We start from the raw sequence: 16754 nt of genomic DNA, 5'->3' as shown, positions 1-16754 counted from the left end.
ACCTACATGAAGCTATAGCGATGCATGTGTAAGAGTAAGAATATCGTGGCAAGTGAACAAAGCACTGCAGAGCAAGTAGACTAAACACACTAGAGAGCAAGTAAGCAAGTAAACAATTGAGAAATCAATGAGAGGAAAGGGAGACTTGGATTAGCCCTTCCTTGCATATGTGCTTTGTAAAGTCCTAGGTAGGAAGTACAAAGTGTGCTAATAGGAAATCAAGGAAGATAAACTAATCCCAATGTCAATACTAGTCTCCATGACCTATCAAGTTGTAGAATTTCACCCAATTGATAATGCTACTAGCTTGAGACATTTCATCGAACACCTAGAGTTCATATCATCTTCCGAACTCCGCCTTCCGGCAAGAGGTGGGAAATGCAATTGGATGTAGGCTAGAGTATAGTCCCAATTCTTTGGCAATTATACAAACACTAGTCCTCTTGTATGGTTGGCCCTAACCACATTGGAGCCTATATAAAAATCTACTTCCAACATTAATCCATAACAATTAGCACATATCTACTTTCTAATTGCAATTATAATCATACAAACACCATACCAAGTAAGTTCTAATCTAATTCCCTAAAAGTTCTAGCTACTCATGGTCATAGTCAATCAACAATCACAATCGAGCAATTAAGAGGTGAAACAATGGAGAAAGAAAGAGTGAATTTGCAAGAGAAATACTTAGCTCAATCACAATTGCAATCAACAATCCAAGCTTTAATTAATCAAGATAAAATCTGCAAGCTAGAAAACCAGTTGTCAATTTGTTCTTGAAAACCAAAAGAGTTTCTCTCTCTACAATTGAAGTACAATTAAGTGCAGTACATAGAAGTGAAAAGTAAAGACAAAAGTCTAAGTCTAAATTCCCTCTCCTACTCCTCAAAGCTTCTTTAAATACTTATTTCTTCGCCGCCTGCACAAGCTCTTGCACACTCATGCCTCCTTTCGTGCATCCTTCAGGAAAATCCTTCGGCTCGTTGCACGTTTGCGGGAATCCTTGTGTAACTTTCTGTCAACATCTCCACAAGTTTTTGTGTTGGTCCCAAAGGGTTAGGGTACAAACTAGACGGGGAGGGGGGGGGGTGGGTGAATAGACTTGCAGGATTTTGAAAATCTTAACGATTCGTACAAGTAAACCAAAGGGTTACTTAAAAGTTTCATAGAGTATGCGACGTGGAAATATATTGTTAACCCTTTTTAATTAGTTGTGCACGTAATATTTGTTCTTGGAATGTTTAATGATCATGAGCATGTATGAGTACGAATAAATGTAGTAAAGAAAAAATAGAGAGAGAGAGAGATAGAGAGAGAGAGATAGAGAGAGAGAGAGTGAGTGAGAGTGAGAGAGTGAGTGAGGGGAAGGGAGGGAGGGAGAGAGGGAGAGGGAGAGAGAGAGGGAGAGGAGGAGGGAGAGGGAGAGGAGAGGGAGAGGGAGAGAGAGAGAGAGAGAGAGAGAGAGAGAGAGAGAGAGAGAGAGAGAGATTTATTTTTATAGGGAAAAGTGTGTTAGGAACACTTGTATTTAGATTTTGATTATAACAAAAGTTAGGAATTTTAGTCCCCTATTCATTTTATCTTCTAGACTTAGATTATTTCTCCTCAAATTCAAATAGTCCGAATAGTAACTTGAAATGTCATGTGTCGAATAGTTAAATCAATTCAAATGATAACTCAAAAGGTTACATTTTGGCTAGTCTCAACAGAAGTTCGAATAGTCAATGGTTACCTTTCGAATATCTCGAGATGAAGACTTGAAGAGTTGAAGATTGAAGATGAAGATTTGAAGAGTTTAAGACTGTATGACCAAAAGGTTACAAAGGCCGAATGGCAGAAGGGCCAACCTTTCTACGTAGAAGAAGAATAATTGGTAAGGATAACCAATCGCAACCGAAAAGTTGCAAAGGTCGAAAGATGGAAGGACCTACCTTTCGAAGTGAAGAATGCGATGAGTAATAAGGACAACCATTTGTATTCGAGAGGTAGTAGAGTATTAAGGTTCGAAAAGTTAACTCGAATAGTGATTGTTAACCTTTCGAAAAGAACTTCTTGAGACATTCTTTGAGCCAAAAGTTCAAAACCTTAAAACCTTAGGTGAATGTGTCCAAAGCAAAATAGTCATATTAACACATCCCAAGGAATATTTGTACTTAATAACCTAGACATTTTGTGCAGAGAAAAAAGATATGTTCAGCGCAAAATAAGTCACTAACGGCTGGAAAATCTGATAAGTCTACCTAACCTCCGGATTACGCGTTGGTCTTTACTCACTAGGTAATAGACGTTTGAAATTGGGTTCCCTTCAACGGTCCATTTTCAACATGCCTATAAATACCTTCACTCAAAGAGATTCAAGAATTCAAAGGCTCACATCTAGTGACCAATGAGAGAGATTTAAAGCTTCAAAGTTCATATCCAGTTTCAAGAGAATTGTGGTTCCTATTGGTGACGATCAAGACATTTAAACCCAAGTTCTGTAGTTGGAGAAAGAAGAAATTTTATTCTTCAACCTTTGTAATCTCTATTCATTAGAAGTAGAAAGAGGCATAGTAGACTGGTGATAGTCGAAAAACCTATGTAGAGTTCAAGGCTGGCTCTGTGTTCAAGGTGGGGCTTGGACGTCCTTTTTATACTACGGATTAGTGCAAAACTCCTTAAGGTTTATAAAGAAAAGTGTGGAGTAGGCTTGTTTGGCCAAACCAATATATATATATATATATATATATATATATATATATATATATATATATATATATATATATATATATATATATATATATATATATATCCCTCCCTCCCCCCTCTCTTTCTCTTATTATTACTTGCTTTCATACATTATCATGAACAAATCTAATTTTACAAGGACAAAAATACGTGCAAAATAACTTAAAGGGGTAAAAATAATTTCCGTTGTGCAAACTTAACGAAATGTTAAATTTTGAAGAAGTAACACTTCGGATATTCTTAACCGAATAGTTAAAATCTTCTAAATCTATTCAAGTATATTCACTCACCTCTAGACTTGAGCCCCTTATCTACTGGGAGCAACAAGTGGTATCATAGCAGTTGCCTTGTACGGTAATCTCTTTGTGTATACTACTGAGTGATCTTCTTTCTAAAAATCAAAATCATTTTCATTTTACACGTAAATTTTATTTTAAAATGGATCATCATATGTCGAAAAGTCTTATGTTCAGCTTAAGTAAATTTGACGACTGGAATGTGTGCATCCAGGCCATAACCGAGGGGCTAGGGAAAATTATGATGATAAGTACAAATACTATTGCCCAAGGACCGAATGCACTAGAATACGTCCCTAAGCCTCGACATGACTGGACATATGAAGATAGGACATGGAACAACCTAGATAATATTGCCAAAGACAATATTTAAGACGGTTGTCGAGACGTTATTCCCAAGGATCAGAAAGTGCAAAACTGCCTAGGACATATGGAAAACGCTTATGCAGATCGGTGAAGGCGGTGAGCAGGAGAAGGAGAACAAACTGACAACAGCCATGAAGAAGTTTGACGACTTCTGAATGGTTACTAATGAGTCCATAGCAGATATGGAGATTGGGTTCATGAAGCTCCTTAGCGAGATTGCAGATTTAGGCAAGGGCTAACCTAGAAAGATATCAACCTCAAGATTCTTCGTGGACTGCCCAAGTCATGGGAGATGAAGGTCATTGCCATGAGGGGTCATCGCGATCTTAAGGCAATTCACACTTCTCAAATATTCAGCGACCTCAAGGTATGTGAGTTCGAGAGGGAACCTAGATGAGAGGATGATGAACCGAAGAGTGCTGCATTGATAGTTGATCAACAACTCTCTACATCATCCAGGTCAATGATAAGTGCCAAAGACACTTAGTTTTAAGGTCTACTAAGGGTGTAGTTTGAGCTTAATTGTGATCCTTTGTGCATCATTTTTGACCATTTGAGCCATAATGTGTATTGTGCTATAAACTATCACCACACTTTTTGCTTTTGTGAGAATAGGAAGGTTTGAGCTCAAAAGAGACATGGTGGGCACACTCGGGAGCATTACAAGGCAAAAGGAGCAGACCAGAGCCGAGGTAAGAAGGCCAATGCACGTTGGACGTGCGTAGAAGAGAAACAGAAAGTCCCACGCATTGGCCAACGTGCGTTGGACAACAATGTTGAGGAGATAAGTGATCGGCCAACGCATGTTGGCTCCGCATTGGACACGTGTTGAACTTACTGCCTTGGCGGATTTTTGAAGGCCAAATGTGGTCGGAAGCTATTTAATAGGCTAGATTAGAATAGATCAGGGGAGACAACATAGGGAAGAATACACACACTTACATAGATTTAAATTTTAGCAATTTTACATTCTCTCTCTAGAACTCTCTAGCCTCTCTCTAGGAAGAATCTTTGAAGAAGGACATTGACACTCTTATACTCAAGGAAGATTGTAGAGCTTCAACATTTGTAATTGCAATTGGTAATTTCTATTTCCTAATTGCTTTGCTAGATTAGAATTTACAATGTTGATTGATTTGATCATGAGTGGCTAGGCTTTCTGACTTTCTAGGGATTGAATTGTATGTCTTGAGCATGATGCTATGTGAGACTTAATTCTCAATCTAATGTTAGGAATGTTGCTATGCTTGTGAATCTTGTTGTTGTGGATTGTTTTGTAAGCATCCTATGGAGCTAGGCCACCTCCTAGGGTTGTGCTAAGCAAGTGATCTAGGCAAGAGTGTAACACCCCAGATTTTCAAAACTTTTAAAACTTATAATAAAGGTAGAATCTTATTAAATCCCAAGATATAAATACAAGCATTCGGGGTGCTATGCCACACCTGGGCTAGAGAACCCAAGTGCACAGGCTAACTAACTAATATCCTCAAAGCGTAAATACGTAAACGTGGCACGCAGGCCAAAAGGGAAACTATCTACTTCTAAGTTCTAGCGCACTCCAGTGACTTAATCTTCTGTGCCTGAAAGCCAAATATATCTGTTCAGCGAGAGATGCTGGTAACCCACTCCAACGCGTTGAAATACAATACATATAGAGATATATATAGATATACGAAAACCATTTTGAGCATGAAGATATATCCTACAAACTCTAGCTTTAAAAACCGGGAATGACTCGACAGATAAGGCCAGACGCAAGCAACAGTTATAACGAGCATATGCAGTTCACAACACATAAGGCAGATAAGGCAAGGCATAAACAATGATCATAACCCAACATGAACAATCCCCAATATAAATCCCATAGTCACCTCCCCCAAGACACTCGTAATGTCACAACACATAACACACTTTGTTGGCGCCACAGGACCAATCGCATGGCCATACATGAGGGTCAGCGCATATAGCTCTGACACGGCCCCGCAGCACCCTGCCCCGTATCGCAACACGGAGGGGTCGATCGCAACCGACCGATGAACCGCAGCTCATCATAGTGTTTGATCGCAACCAAACAGTGGACCGCAGCCCAAGAGAATGTCATCTGACCGCAGCCAGGAAAAAGGACGAACCGCAGCTCGTATAGAAACGTTTGATCGCAACCAAACGGTGGACCGCAGCCCAAGAGTATCAATCTGACCGCAGCCAGCTTCTGAACCGCAGCTCAGGATAACCAATCCGATCGCAACCGAATTGGGGTAACACACACATAACAAGCACATGCAACACATAGCAAGCACATGCAACCCACATTACACATTAGGAAGGGGGAGAAAACGTATAACAAAACCTATGCGTGATCCATCACTTACTAAGAATAGTCCTAAGGGGTTCATACTTCTTCCACCTAGGTCAACGGGATACCAATTCAACTAGCATGCAATATAATAGACTCATAAACCTACGAACGGTACCCGAAACATCAAACTAGACATAGGCACGATAAACGGAGTCCATTGGGACACCACGGGGAACGGGCAACATCAAACGGGGAAGCCGGGATCCCAAGTTGGGGGAATTTCCAGCGGGTAGCCGGTGGGTGGGGGGGCCACCCGCCGGCTGCCCGCCGGTTTTACTGTTCCGGGCAGCGGGTCGCCGGCGGGCAGCTGCCCGCCCGCTGCCGGATATACTGTTTCCGGCCGTGGGTAGGTGGCGGATCCCCACCCCCCCACCTACCCCCCACTGAATCTTATCACATAATTTCGCCCCGGGAACCGTTGTGGAACCCGAAACCATGCTTAGACACTTTACAACGCAATTAACGACAACACGTAGACAATTAACGGATCAAATACGAGAAACGAACGGCACATAACCTATCATGCTTTTCTAAACATAATCAACACCCAAACATGCGATTTCCCCACCCGATAAACCAAGAATAATATCATACGATACAACCTAGGGTTCTAATCACTTTTATATCAACAAGAATACGGTTCGTCTTCTAATTATAAGATTCGGTAAGAATAACGCATAAGCATCAAGAACAACACACAATTATCAAGAACATCACATAATCATCAAGAATTCCAAATAATCATCAAGATACCCATGTAAGTATTAAGAACACCATAATTATCAAGAATCTCCCAATATCAAGATTATCAAGATTCCTCATGGAATCATTATATCAATCATTAATAATAATCATCACCAATCATTAATACACAATAATATGGGGAATCCCTAAGGGGGAATCATAACTATGAAAATAGGTTTTGTTGAGACATAGGTTACCTCTTAGCCTTAATTAATTCCTTGGCTATGAAGGGTCTTTCTTTAAGCTTTCTTGCTTTCTTGATTTCTTCTAAGGGGATTCTTGGAGCACTTTGGGGTGGTGGAACGTTTATTGTGGTGGGGGGTTCTAGGTGCCTCTTAAGTCCGCTATTTATATATTTAGAAGTCCTGGTTAGGAACTAATATTATAGGCTTGCTAATTCTATTCCTTTTGGAACTAAGGATTGGGTTTAGGGATAAGGGTCCATGGTCCATAGTGGACCATATTAATTAATTAAAGGGAATCCTAATCGTAGTCTGAATAGTAAAAGGCCTATTTCCTTTATTCCTAATAGATAACTAGGTCTTGGATTCCTAATTAGAATCTGAATAGAAAAGGGTTTACTTTCTTTATTCCTAATAGGCTTAGGACTCTAATTTAGGCAAGGGTCCACGGTTCATGGTGGACCTTTATTAATTAATTAAAGGAAACCTAACCGAATTAAATCATATTTAATTATTATTAACGGGATTAATTTAATAATTAATCCGGGATTGAAGGCCGTAACACGGGGTGTTACACTCTCCCCCCCTTACGAGAAGCTTCGTCCTCGAAGCTTGGAAGTCATTGCAGGGTTAACGAGTCAAGAGAAGAACCGTGGTTCTATAGAGAAGGTATTCCACGGGGAAATTGTATACTTGCACGCCTATGTGTGTTGGGTTTTTGGGAGCGATTAGGTTTTACAGGGCTAAGAGAGTGAGTTTCAAACTTGAGGACACGGTGAATTCAGGAATTAGGATCAAGTTTTCGAGGTTGCAACTTAGGTTGTGAGGTTGCCACTTGTATGGAATCGTTAAAACATGGGATTGAGAATAGGATCTGAAGGGTAGAAAGGGTTTTGAAATAAGGAAGGGGCCGATTTTCCGAGGGAGGGAAAGGAATTCGGCTAGGATGGGTTAAGGTTTCTCGATCCCAAGTGAATAATCTGGTTAGATGCTTTGATCACGATGCACCGACGAGCTGATGATCCTCCTTCCTTGGTGTTGGTGCTTGCTTGAATTTAAGATCCTTGTTAGACCTTGCTTCCCAGGCTAAGGTTTCATCCTTCTCTTCTTTCTTGAGGGAATTTCCCGTGGTGATTCAACACTTACTTCTTTAATGCGCCCATGGTCTTGACCGAGTTGGGTCAACGAAGCCAATCTCTTAGGGCGCATTTCCCAAGTTCTTCCCAAAGTCTCTTGGGGGTCGATGGACTTTGGGTTGAATTTCTATTCTTATTGAATTTCATCTCCTCTTTAGTGGATGAAATTCTTAGTAAGACTTCATGTCTTACCCGAGGTTCGGCATTGTTGTGCCCTTTTTGTGTTATTTTTAATGATGAAGGTGTCCTTGCGTGCCCTTTTTCTTTTAAAGCGCAGTCGGTTACCAAATCTCGTTGTGGGATGACTCGGCGACTTTATGAGTCACCTCATCTCCTTGTAGGTCCTTAATGACCCTTGAAGTCTTGGCGCGAATGTGTTCTTCACCCTTTTGCTTAGCACCATGGGCTACGTAGTTCTTGATTCCATACAACTTGTAAGGAGTCCTCTGATTTGCTCGAACGATGTCCATAGTTTGGAGGAGTCCCGGTCCCTCCTTAGCATTTTGATTTTTAAGGTTTTCGTGGGTTCTTAGTACGAGTTCCTAACTCGCCTCCTTGGTTTGCGCAATCCTTTACGCCAAACATCCCTAGTCGGTTGTATCGTAGGATCCGATTTCAATTACTCGTGCAATGTAATCGATTGTGATTTTCCGATGGTGTCTCGTGCGTCAAGGTCTTTTACGTAGGACACTATGTTTGGGTGGTCCATGGTTCCTTACCCAAGACTCATATTCCTCAATCGAGGCACACAAGTGCGCCACAAATCAATAAAATGAGGGGTTAAGAAATCAGCACATTGTACCAGTGGGCGCGAGGTGGGCGGTCGTCCGCCTGCCAAGCTCCTGCCAAGGACCCGCCAAGGTCCCGTCAGGGACCCGTTGGGGACCCACGGGAAAGTGACTAGAAATAGTCAATTCCTTCGGGAAAGACCCCAAAAATGCACAGATTCATGTCCTGGCAAGTCCCATGCCCTTGTGCACCATAAAAGGGGCTTGGATACATAGTATGACCCATCGTACAATGTTCATTGATCCTTAAGCACGAGTTCTAGAGGTAGATATACATACATATATGTATCTATGTTTTCTTGGTCTGGGTTTAAAGGGGTGTAAGGAGTGCAAGGGCTAGGTTTCAAAGTCGAGGGGCGGATAGGGTCGATGTCTCAAGGTCGTAATACAGGAAGGAAGGTTGCCACCTTGTACGGGTTCGTCTGTAATGAGGGATCAAGAGCGAGGTTTGGAGTGATAGGACGGATTCTTTAACGAAATGGTACTTGATTGGCAAGGGGAGGGAAAGGGGCTAAGGACTCTTGGCTTCGAGTGATTATGCCTGTTTGGGGCTTGGTTGTGGCGTGCAGTCGAACTGGTGATCCCTTTTCCTTGGCTTTGTTTGATTCTAAGATTTTCGTTTGATCTTCTCTTCCCGTGTCGAAGTCCCCTTCGTTTCTATGGCTTCCAGGGGAATTCTCGTGATGGTTTCCGTGCACGTTCCCCTCGGATGTCCAGAAGTCTGGACCCAGTCGGTTTAGTGGGTCAAACCCCTAGGTCTTGACTCCTAATCCTTGCCGAGGGTTCTTAAGGGTAAGGGGGGTTTCGGGTTAGTCCTTCTTGTTCTATTGGGTTTCATCCCTTCCTTGGTGGATGAAATTCTTAGCAAGGCTTTATGTCCTCCTTGAGGTTCGGCCTGTTGCACCTATTTGACGATGTTTTCTGTAGCGAGGGCCCCTGACACATTGAACGTATTTGTTTGCCCGCTCTTGTCAACGCATGGCGTTCTTTGGTGGCGTACGTACATGCTATGGTTCCTCGTGAAGCCTTCACGGTTTTCGTGCAAGGGTGGGGTGATACGTATTCGTAACCTCCACCTACTTCGCCGATTCCTATCTATCAACTTATTTTAATATTAAATTAATGAATGTCGGTTCTTCACGCCCCTGGGTAGGGTAAGGGCCTTATGCTGCTCTACGGTTTTTAACAGGGTTTCCAAACGGAGTGGGGATATGAACTTAGAGTAAGGGCAATAACAATTTAGGGTTTCCGAGGGTTTGGGTTAAGCGCAACAAAGGGTGAGCAAGGTCATGACGGTTGCGAATTTGCTCTTAAGGTAATTAAGGATTCGGGGTGGGAGTTTTCAACAAATAGGGGTATCAAGATGCTGGGGTTTCAGGGCGGATGATATTTTAAATTGGGGTGGTGGGGTCGCAAGGTGTCGCGATATACTTACCTTGCACCCAAGGATTCGACTAATGGTGTCGTTCCTTCGCTACTTTAATAGGTGTCCTAGTTCTCCTTCCTGTTTGTTGTAGCCGCAACCTGGGTTTGCCGAGATAAGGCAACTTGTTGGAAGGTGCATGTCATTTATCTGACTCGGGGGTTATCGTGGTTACCCTGGGTTGGTGCGTATTACAGTGCGTCCCTTTTAGCAGTCCTGACTGTAACGCCTCTTCTTAGTAGTCATCCAAATCTTCCTTTTCTTTGGTCAGGGTCCTTGTCAAGTCTTTTGACGGGAGTTAGGACGAGGCGATTTATCGGGTAAGTGTACGTTACCCAGTTGTGGAAGTAAACTTATCTATTCGCACCCTTACCTGGTGTGGTAAGCGTAGGGGGAGGTTCCTTAAATTAGTGAGGGATGAAGTGAGGGGAGGTTATGTGTAGGTTTCACAATCTCACTGCGCGTCCTAAGATTCCTGGATCCTATGTTCCTAAGTACCTAGAGTTCAAGCCTAGTGTCCTAGAGTCCGGTCTTAAGAGTCTTATCCTAGGGTCAAACTTAAGCTCTGATACCAACTGTAACACCCCAGATTTTCAAGACTTTTAAAACTTATAATAAAGGTAGAATCTTATTAAATCCCAAGATATAAATACAAGCGTTCGGGGTGCTATGCCACACCTGGGCTAGAGAACCCAAGTGCACAGGCTAACTAACTAATATCCTCAAAGCGTAAATACGTAAACGTGGCACGCAGGCCAAAAGGGAAACTATCTACTTCTAAGTTCTAGCGCACTCCAGTGACTTAATCTTCTGTGCCTGAAAGCCAAATATATCTGTTCAGCGAGAGATGCTGGTAACCCACTCCAACGCGTTGAAATACAATACATATAGAGATATATATAGATATACGAAAACCATTTTGAGCATGAAGATATATCCTACAAACTCTAGCTTTAAAAACCGGGAATGACTCGACAGATAAGGCCAGACGCAAGCAACAGTTATAACGAGCATATGCAGTTCACAACACATAAGGCAGATAAGGCAAGGCATAAACAATGATCATAACCCAACATGAACAATCCCCAATATAAATCCCATAGTCACCTCCCCCAAGACACTCGTAATCACAACTCGTCCATGTCACAACACATAACACACTTTGTTGGCGCCATAGGACCAATCGCATGCCCATACATGAGGGTCAGCGCATATAGCTCTGACACGGCCCCGCAGCACCCTGCCCCGTATCGCAACACGGAGGGGTCGATCGCAACCGACCGATGAACCGCAGCTCATCATAGTGTTTGATCGCAACCAAACAGTGGACCGCAGCCCAAGAGAATGTCATCTGACCGCAGCCAGGAAAAAGGACGAACCGCAGCTCGTATAGAAACGTTTGATCGCAACCAAACGGTGGACCGCAGCCCAAGAGTATCAATCTGACCGCAGCCAGCTTCTGAACCGCAGCTCAGGATAACCAATCCGATCGCAACCGAATTGGGGTAACACACACATAACACATAGCAAGCACATGCAACCCACATTACACATTAGGAAGGGGGAGAAAACGTATAACAAAACCTATGCGTGATCCATCACTTACTAAGAATAGTCCTAAGGGGTTCATACTTCTTCCACCTAGGTCAACGGGATACCAATTCAACTAGCATGCAATATAATAGACTCATAAACCTACGAACGGTACCCGAAACATCAAACTAGACATAGGCACGATAAACGGAGTCCATTGGGACACCACGGGGAACGGGCAACATCAAACGGGGAAGCCGGGATCCCAAGTTGGGGGAATTTCCAGCGGGTAGCCGGTGGGTGGGGGGGCCACCCGCCGGCTGCCCGCCGGTTTTACTGTTCCGGGCAGCGGGTCGCCGGCGGGCAGCTGCCCGCCCGCCGGCTGCCCGCTGCCGGATATACTGTTTCCGGCCGTGGGTAGGTGGCGGATCCCCACCCCCCCACCTACCCCCCACTGAATCTTATCACATAATTTCGCCCCGGGAACCGTTGTGGAACCCGAAACCATGCTTAGACACTTTACAACGCAATTAACGACAACACGTAGACAATTAACGGATCAAATACGAGAAACGAACGGCACATAACCTATCATGCTTTTCTAAACATAATCAACACCCAAACATGCGATTTCCCCACCCGATAAACCAAGAATAATATCATACGATACAACCTAGGGTTCTAATCACTTTTATATCAACAAGAATACGGTTCGTCTTCTAATTACAAGATTCGGTAAGAATAACGCATAAGCATCAAGAACAACACACAATTATCAAGAACATCATATAATCATCAAGAATTCCAAATAATCATCAAGATCCCCATGTAAGTATCAAGAACACCATAATTATCAAGAATATCCCAATATCAAGATTATCAAGATTCCTCATGGAATCATTATATCAATCATTAATAATAATCATCACCAATCATTAATACACAATAATATGGGGAATCCCTAAGGGGGAATCATAACTATGAAAATAGGTTTTTTTGAGACATGGGTTACCTCTTAGCCTTAATTAATTCCTTGGCTATGAAGGGTCTTTCTTTAAGCTTTCTTGCTTTCTTGATTTCTTCTAAGGGGATTCTTGGAGCACTTTGGGGTGGTGGAACGTTTATTGTGGTGGGGGGTTCTAGGTGCCTCTTAAGTCCCCTATTTATATATTTAGAAGTCCTAGTTAGGAACTAATATTATAGGCTTGCTAATTCTATTCCTTTTGGAACTAAGGATTGGGTTTAGGGATAAGGGTCCATGGTCCATAGTGGACCATATTAATTAATTAAAGGGAATCCTAATCGTAGTCTGAATAGTAAAAGGCCTATTTCCTTTATTCCTAATAGATAACTAGGTCTAGGATTCCTAATTAGAATCTGAATAGAAAAGGGTTTACTTTCTTTATTCCTAATAGGCTTAGGACTCTAATTTAGGCAAGGGTCCACGGTTCATGGTGGACCTTTATTAGTTAATTAAAGGAAACCTAACCGAATTAAATCATATTTAATTATTATTAACGGGATTAATTTAATAATTAATCCGGGATTGAAGGCCGTAACACGGGGTGTTACAAAGAGATTGCTAGATCACTTGAAGCTTCTATCCATTGCATTTCCTAGCTAAGGATCCTAAGGGATTAAGCTAGAACAGTGGTGTAGGCAAGGTGTTCGAGGAAAGGTCCTATAGATTCTAAGAGCCCAAAGGGGAATTCTAGTTTCTAGAAGACAAGTCCTAGTAATTGAAGAATGAAAGGACATTAGCAATCTCCCTAGATTCTAGCATTTGCATCATATTACCCTAAGCAAATGATCCTAGTTGCATCATGTGAAAGACTCTTAATTCAATCCCCTTTTATTTCATTTGTTAATTCAATATGTTTGTTGCTTAGTTGCTATGTACTCATTGCTATGACACGATTCTATAATGCGTGACACTTGCTCATTCACACACACACACCGCTTTCTTGACGTTGCTATCGTTTGGCTATTCCAATTTGTCATCCCGAGAGAACGATAAAAATCCAGGATTCATCCCACTTGTTTGATCCCTCTCTATTGAGTTTTCTAGCTTGAAGGGGAGGAGTAATGTCAGTCAACTTCTAATCCCTCTAATTTTTTAACTGATGAAAAATATGCTATATTTGTCAGGAAGTTCAAATGGTTCGTGAGAAAGAACAACATTTAAGGAAGCCCATCCACACTAACTTCCTCAAACCGGAAACACTCCTAAAAGTCAAGTGCCTCGAAGAGTAAAGACTGTGAAAAGTTACAAGTTCGTTGCTACAACCGCTAGAAGCTAAGATACTGCAAGGTGAACTGCTCGTACCTAGTAGTACAGAAACATCAAGAGCAACTGAGGAGTACCAACAATCAGAACGATTAGAGGAATACACCTAGAGAGTCAAGGGGTAGAAGTTTGCACAACCACTCGAAAGGTGACAGGAGGAGAAAAACATTAGTGACCGAGGAATCAATCGAGAAGGCAATTAATGATTCGTGCTCCTCTAGTTCAAGTTCGGAGAGCGAAAGCCCATGAGATCAGGAAGGATTCATCTACCTCTTTAACCAACAACAATCAGATGAAGAGCAATGTCTAATGGTGAGGGATGATGAGGTAACTTCTTAAACCTCAACTCAATGTGATTGAGATTTCAACTCTAATGAAGATCCTATGGATTCATTTATCAAACTAATGAAGGACTTAAAGAATTTAAAGAGCACTCAATCTAAGTTGAAAAACGAGAATGCTCAAGTTTTGCCCGAACGTAAATCTTTCAAGAGCATTGTGCTCTAAAATTTTGAAATGATAAGCACAATGTCTAGTTCGAGAAGAAAATTCTCTTGCTAAAGGAAGAGTGCAAAGCAAGAGAAGTACGAGTGCATAAATTGCATGAGGTCATAGCTAACTTCACCAATTCATCCAAAATAATGGATCGAATGGTAGGTGAGCAGAGACCCATTAGTGACAAAGCTAGACTTGATTTTGATCCTAGCTCTCAATCACATTTAACATAGACCAAATCAAAAGATCCTTAAACCAGTGGAGGTTTAAAGTCTGTTTTTTTGTCAAAGGTCAAGACACGTTGCCTGAACATTCAAAATTTGTTGAAAAAGGCAAGGCGCAACAAACGAATAGTCAACCAAAAGGTAATACTATTCAAAAGGTTGTGGAACCTCCGAAAGGGGTATGTTCGAAAGGTAACCTGAAAAGTACCTCGAGTACTATACAGAATAAACAGAGAAGTAGTAGACCGAATGGTCAACCTAAGAAGATGAAGCATTTGAGAGGTAAGCCCAACAACAACTCGAGAGGAAACCATTCGAGAAGAAAACTGAATCGTTATCCGAATGGACAACCCAAAAGGTTCAATAAACCCAAGAGATCATCTAGAAGACCAATGAAGGCTGTCGGAAGGTTATATCCTTCTAATGAGGACTGGTGTAACACCCCAAAATTTTTCAATTTTTATGACTTATATAATAAAGGTAGATTCTCATTAAATCCCAAAACATAATATAAAGGAGTACGGGGTGCTATGCCACACCTGAGTTAGAGAACTCAGGTGCACAGGCTAACTAACTAATATCCTCAATAATGTAAATACATAAGCATGGCACGCAGGCCGAAAGGGAAACTATCTACTCTACGCTCCAAGTCTCTAGCGCGCTCCAGTGTCTACTCCTCTGTGCCTGAAAGCCAAATATATCTGTTCAGCGAGCGATGCTGGTAACCCACTACAACGCATTGAAATATATATATATATATATATATATATATATATATATATATATATATATATATATATATATATATATATATATATATATATACACACAAAAATCATTTCGACGCAGGAAGATATATACTTAAGAGACAATAGTTTTAAAGCCAGGAATAGACTCAGCAAATGGGGATAAGCATATCAGACAATAATAGCAACATCATAAGGAATACGCATTTACGGTCACAAGCCACTTCTCAATTCCAATCCACATTATCATCCAATCATCATTCATATCACATAATCATCGATGGCGCCACGGGACCAATCGCATGCCCCGAACTTGAGGGTTAATGCCTTTAGCATTAACACGGCCCCGCAGCACCCTATCTCAGTACCGTAGTACGAGGGGAGTTGATCGCAACCAACCCGTAAAGAACCGCTGACGAACTCAACGTCGGACCACGATCCGACACACGCTGATGCGCCCAGTCGGTGGACCGTTATCTCCTTTACAAGGGGGGACTTACGACCCTACACACCGTTGGTGCGCACAATCGGTGGCCCGTAGCGGATCAAGCCCGACACACCGCTGAGCTAAACTTAGTCGGTGGGCAAAGATCCTCGGAGACTACGGTCCTACGTACCGATGTCCCACCACTCGGTGGATCGCAGCCAGTCGTAGCCCTACACACCGCCTGATTACTCAGGTCGGTGGACAACAACCTTCCTCGGCTTGTTGGCCCCATACCGCCTGGCGCATCCCGGTCGGTGGGTCGTATCACCGAGGCCCATGTGTACCTTCAGTCCTATACATAATCTTTATATACCTGACCGGTCTCTACCAGCCTGGTTAACAGTTGGGATGGTTTTCAATTCATTCAACTGCCCGTATAGTGGACCTCAGTCCTATATCATATCAATATCCCTGACCGATCTTAACCGGCCTGGTTAATAGTTGGGATGGTTCTCTGCCCATTCAACTGCCTGTATAGCCCAATTGGTCTTAACCAAGTTAGGGTCATGCATCACGCAACACACAATAGCACATAATGACACATAATTCACATAGGGAAGGGGGAACATATAATTAAACTTACATGTGATCATTCACACACTAAGAATAGTTCCTAAGGGCACATATAACTTCCACCTAGGTCCACGGGTTACCAATTCAACTAGCATGCAATTCCTAAGACTCGTTTAACCTACGAACGGTACCCGAAATTCCAAACTAGACTCAGGCACGACAAACGGGGTCCGTTGGGACACCATGGGGAACGGGGAACATCAAACGGGGAAGCCAGGGACCCGGGGTGGGGTGTGGACCAGCGGGTAGCCGGTGGGTGGGGGTCACCCGCCGGCTGCCCGCAGGTGGGCGCTGTTCCGGGCAGCGCCCTTCTGAGCAGCGGGTAGGTGGTGGGTTCCCCCACCTCCACCTACCCCCCACTGACTCTTTTCTCTAGTATTCAGCCCGG

Source organism: Ipomoea nil, unplaced genomic scaffold (assembly GCF_001879475.1).
Source record: "Ipomoea nil cultivar Tokyo-kokei standard unplaced genomic scaffold, Asagao_1.1 scaffold1977, whole genome shotgun sequence".
Classification (NCBI taxonomy): Eukaryota; Viridiplantae; Streptophyta; class Magnoliopsida; order Solanales; family Convolvulaceae; genus Ipomoea; species Ipomoea nil.
This window is presented reverse-complemented; position numbering follows the sequence as displayed.